The 10,402-nt window shown below is 33.3% G+C and overlaps 1 protein-coding gene across 5 annotated transcripts in view; it reads left to right on the top strand.

The window, feature by feature from the left end:
• Positions 1 to 10,402, top strand: part of LOC117174910 (zinc finger protein 658B-like) — a 184,814-nt gene that overhangs the window by 23,442 nt on the left and 150,970 nt on the right. Inside the window, exon 2 of one of the 5 annotated variants that reach the window (XM_033364351.1) lies at positions 5,471 to 5,519. The exons of the other annotated variants lie outside the window; for them this stretch is intronic. The gene's annotated coding sequence lies outside the window, so the exon portion shown is untranslated. The remainder of the gene's footprint in view (positions 1 to 5,470; positions 5,520 to 10,402) is intronic. 5 annotated transcript variants of the gene reach the window in all.

The raw sequence follows: 10,402 nt of genomic DNA, 5'->3' as shown, positions 1-10,402 counted from the left end.
ATATATCTAGTCGGGAGTGGTGCTGACTGAAAACAGATGATTTGGAGCGATTCGCGCGTCATTTGTTGGTCATTCTAAGGACTTATTGAACTACCCTCGTATCCTATGAATCTTCCAAGAAATAAACAGCTTCTGTGATCTAGGTAAACTATTTAAACTAGCTCTAAAACTTAAAGATAAACTTATTAGATGTATAAGTAATTTAGAATGCCTACAAGCATTATACGAGCTAACTGCTGGGATTGATGGCTAGACACCCTCAGAATAACTCACTCAACATAGTCCACTGGAATGCTAGTGGATTTGAAAATAAATCTCATGAAATACCCACGTTTCTACAGAAATACCAAGCTGATATCCTTATAGTTAGTGATACGTGTTTCACGCAAAAAAGTAGAGTCCGAATCCCGGGATTCAAAAGGCTGAAATTATTGCTGAAAATTTTGAAAGTGTTCATTACTTAATTAGTGGAATGGGCAAAGAGGAACATAATGAGGATATAAAGAATAAATATGAGACTATCTTAGCATGTGAATATAATTTAAATGATATTAAACTCGCTAACCCTAAAAAAATAAAAAAATGTATTAACAAAACAAAACCTAAAAAAGCACCTGGCATGGATGGGATCCAAAATATACTCTTAAAATATATCATCAAATACCGCAATATCTAGTTAAAATAATAGATAATTATCTTAGATTAAGAACCTTTCAAGTGCAAATAAATGATGAAACCTCACAGGAAAGAACTGTAGCAGCAGGGGTCCCCCAAGGGTCTGTCTTGGGACCTGTATTATTTTTACACTTCTTAAATGACACTCGAAAAACAGATAAAGTTCAAATTGCGCTATTTACCGATGATACTGCCCTTTATACATCATCTAGACGTAAGAGAATAGCAATAAGTTGACTGCAGAATTACATTACAGTATTAAAGGAGTACTTCCACCGATGGAAGATTAAAGTAAATACCTGCAAGACTGATTTTGTGATATTCTCGCATAACAATGGTGATAGACTAATTCCGAAACTTAGAATGTTTGATGATAATATAGTGGCTAAGGAAGCAGCGAAATATCTAGGGGTTATACTAGACTCTAAGTTATCTTATACCAAACACATTAAAACTACGAGAGCGTGAGCTTTCATGACTGTAAAGATGTTATTCTCGATATTGCATCCAAAAAGTAATATGAGTGTCCAAAACAAACTGACAACCTATAAAATGATAATTACGCCAATAATGTTACATGCTGCTCCCATATGGGGCAACACTTATAAGTCAAATATTTTGAAGTTTCAAAGAATCCAAAATAAATGTCACCGAATGGCCCTCAATGCGAAACCTGGTACCAAAATTAAAGTCTTACATGATAAATTCAATATTTTACTGATTGACGAACAAATTTTAAACCTAACCAAAGACTTCTTTGATAACCAATTGTCGAAACTTACAATCCTACAAAACGCTGGTAAGCTACGCTACCAAGATGCACCGTTCAAAATAAAATATAAATTATTGCAACATTCGATGCAGTAATAATAATTCAACGTAACAACAGGAATCAGTTTGTAAGATTGTACATAGTTTAAATAATTTCAGTAGTCGCTAATATTTAAAACAACAATTAAATATGTTTTTACGAAATTTTTTCTGGAGCATAGAAATGATAATTTATATAATGTAATAACCAAAGAAAATAACTAAAGCAGTAACACTTTTCAATTATCAATAAATTAGGAATATATATCATAATCATAAGATAGGAGTTCTAAAAAGAGTCCTAAAAATCTATTATGTACAATAAACTTTTGTACCTTCTATAAGACTCACGAACAATAAAGAGAATTTTGAACTGAACTGAACCGTGTCACCAGTCTGCCTCTCGACTAGCTCGAAGCAGCATCTCTTAGATCTCTTTCAACCCGCCCTGAGGCGAAATAGTCAATAAAGAAGGAATTAGTTATCGAAAATTGGTTGTCTTTTAGGAGCAAAAATTTCTGACAAGAAAGAATGCATTTTTTCATCAACCATAACAATCCTGTTCAGCAGGCTGGTAATTGTATTGCGGGTCGTCCGACAAGCAGTGCCCGTTAGGCGAATACCACGCCCGAACAGAAGTTCGGTGCCTTCCAAAGGGAGCCTGCAGGTCGTTTTAGCGAGCAGTGCCTGGGGACCCATTTGAATGGGATTGAATATTTGGAAGAGGAAACGTCACCGCAAGCTCAGGGGACGGCCTGAGCCAAATCGTCGGCGGGAGCCGACGAGGAGACATAAACCCGACTGTCAACATGAGTCGGCAATCTTCAATCCAGCTGGTCAACCGGAGTTGACCAGTCGAAATTCGATAGGCAACCAGGAGCTTCTTCAATAGCCGACATTACCAATCGTCGGCCAACCTCAGGAAACCACTCCGCCTGCAGTCCGTTAGGTACAAAAGGGGCCTGGCACACCGCCCGGTGGGTGTGCTCCCTTGCCGCTGGGAGGCGAGAAGATCCAACAAGTTCTCGGCCTACGACGTTTAACACGGGCCCAGCACGTCCACGGTAGGAAGACCTTTGTACCGTTCAATCCAACATACGTGCGGTCTTTAGTGTTGACTTTGGATCCCGGGTGCGTCATATTATTCGAACCCATAGAACTTATTCCGGATGGTACCAATCCGGCGACCCGGAAGAGTTTGGAAGAGCTGTAGATAGTTCGAGAACACGACCGACAGCGGCGTTATTGACATCAACGAGATCGGTTCAACTGGAAGGATTCATTCACAATTGGGGATTCATGTGGTCGAGGAATGAGTGAACCAAAGAACGCCTTGAATACCCAAGGACGTTCAGCATTTCCGATTACCAATGGCTTCAATTTTTCTCCAGTGGAACTGTAGCAGGCAAGTACAGTTAAACTTTCTTTTGCAAGCTTTCCGCCTGCGCATTTTTCTCCTTTGACTACCAAGCTTTTTCTTGGCATCTGTCGATAAAGTAATGCGAATTCATCAGCGTTGAATTGATCTGCAGGAGCGTGTTCCTTCAATAAATTCGGCAATTTTGACTTCCAGTCCGCTGCTGCTGATTCGCCACAGAGAATCCATAAATTAAGGTTGTGCCTTCTTTGGAAAGATTCCAACCAACCGTTGCTAACTTGAAATTTTTCTATCCCAAGCTTTTCTGCTATTTATTTAGCTTTTGTCTGAAGCATAGGTCCACTGACTGGAATATCGATAGAATGGCATTCACAGAAAAACCAAGTTGTTGAGCTCTTCATTTTCAGTTTTACGTAATTAACGTTTTCTTGCACTGCAGCAGTTTTCATTCCAGGCTCTTAGAATTTCGATTCTGTTCTTACCGATGTTCTCAAGAGTTGACTTCGCTACAGAAAAAGCTTCAGTAATTTTCCGCTGACTATCACCTTTATCGATTAAATCCAAAACTGCTTTCTTCATTTCAATAGTCAACTCAATAGTCTTCTTTCGTTTTGTACCCATTATGCAGTCGTTGAGGTTTCGTTATCAGGAATATTCTTATCGTCCTAAGAAGAACGGTTTGTATCGAAGCGATTATACACTAGAATGAAATATTTCTACGTCCAGTCGGTGACCAGAGATAAAATAAATTGAATCTTCACAGTTCACTATTTTATGTTATCCTACATTGACTTATCATTGGTCGGCCATGACAAAGGGGAGGGGGGTGACTTACTGGTACTGGTCTTTGATGTTTGAGTGGGGCATCTGATGACTAAGTAGCTTACTAGATTGCTGAGTCATTGTGGAATAAAATCAAGGAGACCACTGGAGAGGTTGATGTCATATGATCTCCAATCTTCAAACGATATTTGCCTGGAAATTGTAATTTACAGCTCTGCGTGAATTAAAGTGGCCAGCTTCGGCAGGTTGGAATATGTGAAAGGATAAAGAGCTACCGTTACTGACAAGAGAAAACAATATGAATCTTTATTTTTAATATTGATCATAGCTTTTTTTCTTTGTTTAAAATCAGCTAATTTAATAAAAGTTGAAGACCCAACCTGCAAAGGTGCGTATCTATTAATATTAACCCTAAAGTTTACAATTTGAATCAAACTCCAACCCGAATCTGTTGTTTTTAACTTGTCAATTTTAACTTGAACATGTTCTCTAACTTTTTCTTCATACCATCCACCAAAGTTTGCAGTCACCAAAATAGGGTTATTTTTAGTACAATTATTTTTTCCTTTATTTTTTCTTCACTCACTATTGCCTTAAAAATCCCAGTAAATTTAACACAAACCCTAATTTGCTATCATCTAAAAATGTATTTCAATCTTTATGAATGAAATTCAATATTAACCCAGTTTTTATCCTCATTTTAAAGGCACTATCCACATCATCCCACACTACTCTCTCTCGTAGCTTCATCGAAGCTTCACTCATGCCAGCTCCTGTTTTCAGCAACTTCTTGAATTTTCTGCTGGTTGTCTTCAAATTGGCTATCAATGACATAATCGCACGTTTTTGCCCCATGGATAATTGTTTGATCTTCCTCAGCATTTTATTTAATAGTGTGATGTTTTTAGTTCCTTCCCTCGTCCACCATCTAATTTCTTGAGCAGATGGTGGCTGCTTTTTAAGTATAAGTTCATACACCGTCTTCATTATTCGCAGAACTTTTTATATTTTCGAAATCCATTTTAAAATTAAAATGGAATCAACATATAAAATACACTTTCAGATTTAAAGTGATTTTAAGTTAAGTAAGTTTTTCATCAACTGGTGGAATCACAGAAAAAGATTGTACTTTTAAACCGATTTTAGAGTTTTTTACTCTTCAAACGCACTGGGTGGTTGCCTACCAGTCAATGATAAAATAAAGAGTAAATGTGTTATATGTAGCACTGAGGCATTCTAATAATTTAATGCGCTAGTTAAACTTTCTGTCAGTAAATACCAAAGGAGCACCTTTAAGGAATTTATTTTTAAAAATATCAAAGAAATTATGTAGGATGGGTGGTGCATAGTTGTGGAATGTCTAAGCAATATATTTTGTTTATAGAAATAAATCCTCGCAAATCGTATACTCATCAACCTATTCTTAAAAGCCTAATAAGTTATGACCTACGTAGCTGAAATTCCTCCCTAATCTTATAGCCATCAACGCGTTCTCATTAATATCAATATATAGATATAATTTCATCTCTGATGCATAGCAGATCTTGATAGTTTTCGGCTTCTCAGAACTGATCAACGTATGGTGTGAAATCAGTCTTTTAGGGTGACATTTATTGAGTAATCAATATGATTTATGGTGTTTCCGAGAAGCTTCGAATACGTTGACCCTCACTTGATATTGTCAGTCCATTTGTGTATAGAAATAAATCCGTGTAATCGTATGTCCATTAACGTCTTCTTAAAAGCCTAATAAGTTATTATCTACATAGCTGAAATTTTCTCTACAATCGTATATCCATCAACGCGTTCTCTTATTTGTTTTAGCGTGCAAGAGGGAATTGATCAGCATGTGGTGTGAAATGAGTCTTGGAAGGTAATAAGGTGCCAAATAAGTTATGGTATTCCCAAAAAGCTTCTAATACGCTGACCTTCACTTGATACTTGTGACGGCAGACATCATATCCTGTTACGTATTTTTTAGTGAAAAATTTCCATTCCTGGATTCAAGTATTGATTTTCAAGATTGATAGTATCCAGAACACCCTCTATCTACTTCAAGCAGTTTAGGACTTCTGACTTCTCTGGATTCCAGATTTTTCCAGTCTTGGAACGAGACGTCTGTTTAGTTATCTTATTATATAAATAAGGCAGCAAAATTAAAGCCACAAAAATTAAAGCTAGAATTGGGCTACTTCCTGAAAACATCAATGGGAGATATAATAAAAAAATGTTTAAAAATTGTATCTGCACTAAAAACAAAGTTATACTGATCGTCCATTGCAACAGATACATTATTTCTTAGGACTAATTTTATACCCTTGTCACTCGTTTTACGTTTGGCTAATTTTATAATTCTTGAGGTAATTGCAGGCAAATTCTTATTGAATAACCTGATATCTTTAGAGAATATTGAACGAAAGTCAACTTGTATTTGCAAATAAAATATCATTATACTGCATTACAAACAACTATAACAAATAACATTACGTACGTTCAAAATTAATCTAAACCTTACCAGATTATATCCAAATGGATGCACAAGATTAGGGAGGGTGTCGAATGCAGTTTTTATATCAGAACTCTTAAAAAAACTCTATCCTTTTTTCCTTTGCCGTACAACTCCATTCATTTAAATAATCTTCGTCGATTACTTGTACAGACTTTTGTAACTCTTGGAATTCAATTGAAAAGGTCGGGGCTGGGACACAATATCAATATGTTATAATACGGCATAAAAATTAATACCTTAAGTAATTGCCATATCAAAAGTCAGATCTCAGGAAAAAATGTTTTTTTGTTCTTGTAATTTTAACAATAGATCATTTTTGACGAAAAAATTTAGAACTTACAAAAGAAATATATTTAAATCATTTTTTTGCTATTGAACGTTTATTACAGTTTCTTCATGTCAAAAAGCGGTTAAATATTAATTAATGGAGGTGTTTTTCGGGGAAAACATTCTCTACAACCTTCCTGTTGCTGATTTTAAAGTAAATTTTTTTTATGGCAAATATCTTTCAATCAGTTCTTTCAAACGAAAAAACTGTTCGAACAAATCAATATACTTCACGTGCATTTATCTATTTTAAAGTTTAAATTAGTAAAATTGTAGCAAATGTTTTTACCAAAACCTATGTTTTGGGTAATTGAAATTTAGCACTTTATAAAATTGGTGAGAAGCAACAGTGAAGAAAATTTAAATTACAAACATTTCTCAAATTAATAATTTTTTTACGTTTACATATTTTCCATATGAAATTTTATTTTAATTTATAAGGAATAACTGATAATATTATTTTAATTCTCAAAATCATAAAAAAACCTTTTTTTCTGAGCCCTCATTTTTAGCACATCTACCTTAAGAGGTAAAAATTCATTTTTTGTAGTTTCAAACTGAATTGTTTCAAGTGAAATTGAAGTGAATTTAGAAGAATCCAAAGGCATTTGATGAAATTTATATGAATTCAAAAAAACTAAGAATAATTCATGGTGAATTAAAAATAATTCAAGTAAATAGAACAACATTTTCTAAGTCCAAAAAATGCCAAGGATTTCAGATAAATATGAGTGAATAAAAATCTGATCAAAGTCACAAGAATTTCGAGGTGAATTGAAAAATGAAAAGTGATCAGGGTGGACGAAAAAAATCGAAATTCCATAGAAATTCCACTGAATTCAGTAGATTAAAGACAATTGAAAAGAAATGAAGGAAATACAGAAATAGGTTTAGACCTAATTTCAATAGTAGTTGAAGTTGGTTTCTATACTTTAAGGTATTGAAAATTTCAGTCATTGACCATTTTTCAGAAATCGGTAATAAATGATAGTAAGTACATATTCAATGGTAACGAAGGTTGTTGAAAATAACATCTTGTCAATTTTAAAATGTTTACATTCAAAATAAAGATTTGATTCAAAATGTTTACATTCAATATAAAGTTTTTGATTCAAAATGTTTACATTCAAAATAAAGTTTTTGATTCAAAATGTTTACATTAAAATAATGTTTTTTATTTAAAATGTGAAACTGAGTAATATTACTTTGATTCTTTGAATTATAAACAAGCTTTTTTGCAGACATCTGAACCATGACACGAGAACCAACTTAATGCTTGAGAAATCTATGTCAAAAAATGTCAATAATTTTTACATTTTCTCGTACAAGTACATATGAACAAACTGTGTAGAAAGATGTGTCCTAAATCATACATTGTACATCCACAAGCGTGTCAATCTGTCGAGTAACACAAACTTAAAATGTTTTTGAAATTTGTTCCCGATGAACCTCAAGTGAGAAATGATTTACCTTCATCTAGTGTTTTTTTCGTTCGAGAGTTTGGTAATTTGATTCAGTTGATCGCTATTGCTTTCTTTCATTATTTGCAATAATAAGTATGAAAGGCTTCATGAGCATTAGAATCAGAAGTACAACTCGTGCAGAAGTTATTTTTTAGATTGCTGGTAAAAAGCTCTACTGCTCTCTTAGCGAGGTCATCTAATCTTGCGAGGCGTATGCTAACAGGTAAAAATTGAATTTCTATAAATTACATTTTTCGTTTGTACAAGTTTTTGAGTTGGAAACATTGTTCTATCAAGTACGATTTTGGTGGAAAATTCATTTTATCTTAATAGAACATATCATCGAATCAAGAATTAAAGGAACAAGGGAAGAATCATTTGTAAAATGTTGATAATAATATAAATCATTGTATTAGAACCAAGATATGTAGATAAAAAAAGTTGCATAGTTTAAGCTTAGTGAAAATAAATTTGAAATTTTCAACATGAAATTGAAGAATGTACCTATCGGAGAAAACATTTTATTAGTTCTTACGCATATGATCCTATTCGGCGAATTTCATTCTGTATCGCTATTCTAGCAACTTTATATATAGAGTAACATGGCTGCTTTTTAATTTCAATACATTTAAAATGATTTCCTGGTATTTGCTCGTAATCATAACATTGCATTAAAAATTTGCCTTCACCAATTTCCATTAAAATTTGGTAAATATAATTTTCAAGTCGATAATGTTCAACATCTGCAAATGATTAGTTAAAAATATTAATAATATTTTGATTTGAATATCGAGTTTTAAAAACTCTTATTAGAAACAATCTCCGAAACAAATCTAATTGTTTGGTATATTGTGAAGATGAAACAATATTTCTTTTGAAAGTTATAGTTATAAAATATTAATTTATATCAAATTAATATGAAATAAAATACCGGTGTTCATACTTTTGTTCTAATTTCTGATGATGTCCTTTGCAAATCATGGTAATTTAATAATGGCTGAGAAGAAGCTGAGAAGTATTTGTTGGGATTGGAGAAAGATTATTTAGTTTACATTTAGCGAATTTCAGACACTTATATGCATGTAAAGAAAAATTTGTTTTTGAAGCTTCTTGCTCACACAAATAACTAATTTGTAGTATACATCTAATTATAATAAAAACTTTATATTAAAAAAGGCAAACCATTTTAATGATGATCTTGTTGCACTAAGTCTGCATCCATATTCATAATGTTGTTATTACACTCATACTCCATCTTCTTAAAGAATATATCATTAACCTTGCATCTACATCAAATAGAATAGTATGAAATACAGTGAAACTTTTCTATTGCGCCAGTTTTGGGGCTGGCGGTGGTGGGGAAATAACTCAATAGACTGCCGCGGTGCGGCGTCAATTCTCGAAATGGCTATAGAAAGGAGAACTATTGAAGGGTCTCACTGTAATATGTTACTTCTTTTTACGTTAAAATTTTCCAAACTTTGCAGTGACGACCGCGTTTAGACTTATGCAATGAGAACCCCGCCCATACCAAACCTCACCGATTTTAATAATTTTTGGGTATGTTCTAGTTTTTGACAAAAGAAGATACACATATTTTTGTATGTGCTGACATACACTTTTAGGGGTAAAAGCCACTCCTTAAGTTTATCCTCAAAAATAATTTTTCTGATATATCTCGGGATTTAATGAATATTTTGCACACAACTAAGTGGAAAATATCTGTGATATCAATCCTAAGATAGCAGGTACATTCATGACCCAAGGGATTGAAACCCTTATTTTATATTTTAAGAAACTACATTTTTTATGAATATTTTTATCATGAAAACCAGGTTATGAATTCAGAAAAATTAAGAAAAGTATTTTCCTTTACAATATCGAATACATCAGTTGATGTTTTTCAGTATTTTTCAAATAAATACCCCCCAAAAAGTGTTAACTACCCCTTAAAGTGATATAGGACATGTAAATAGTGAAAAATAAACACCTTTTCTTAATATTTATTCCACATGTAAACAGAATGTGATTTATAACCAATTAAAATGAATTACAAATGTTTTGCAATAGTAGTATTAAGGCCATGTGATGAGTGGGTCACGTGCCGAGATTCATACCTTACTGACTTTTGTTTATTTCCTGACTTATTTTCACATGGAGCACTATGAAAGGTGGGCTTGATCCTAAAATTTTATAATTAATAAAATTTTTGACCAGACCCACCCGTCTTAGTGCTTCATATTTATTATTCCAAATTTTTAATTTTTGATGTGACGCTTCATGCGACAATAAGTTAGGAAATAAAAAAAATGTCGGTAAGGTAAGAATCTGGTCACGTGATTTACCCGTCACATGCCCATAAGGGGTGAAAAAATTTACGCCAAAAGTGGAATATCCAATATAATTCAAGACCTAATGAAAATTTTGTAATGGAATAAAGTAAAAAATATTTTTTAC

The sequence above is a fragment of the Belonocnema kinseyi genome, chromosome 6 (assembly GCF_010883055.1).
Source record: "Belonocnema kinseyi isolate 2016_QV_RU_SX_M_011 chromosome 6, B_treatae_v1, whole genome shotgun sequence".
In the NCBI taxonomy this organism is placed as follows: Eukaryota; Metazoa; Arthropoda; class Insecta; order Hymenoptera; family Cynipidae; genus Belonocnema; species Belonocnema kinseyi.
Note: the sequence above shows the minus strand (reverse complement) of the source record. Positions and strands in the feature narration are given on the sequence as shown.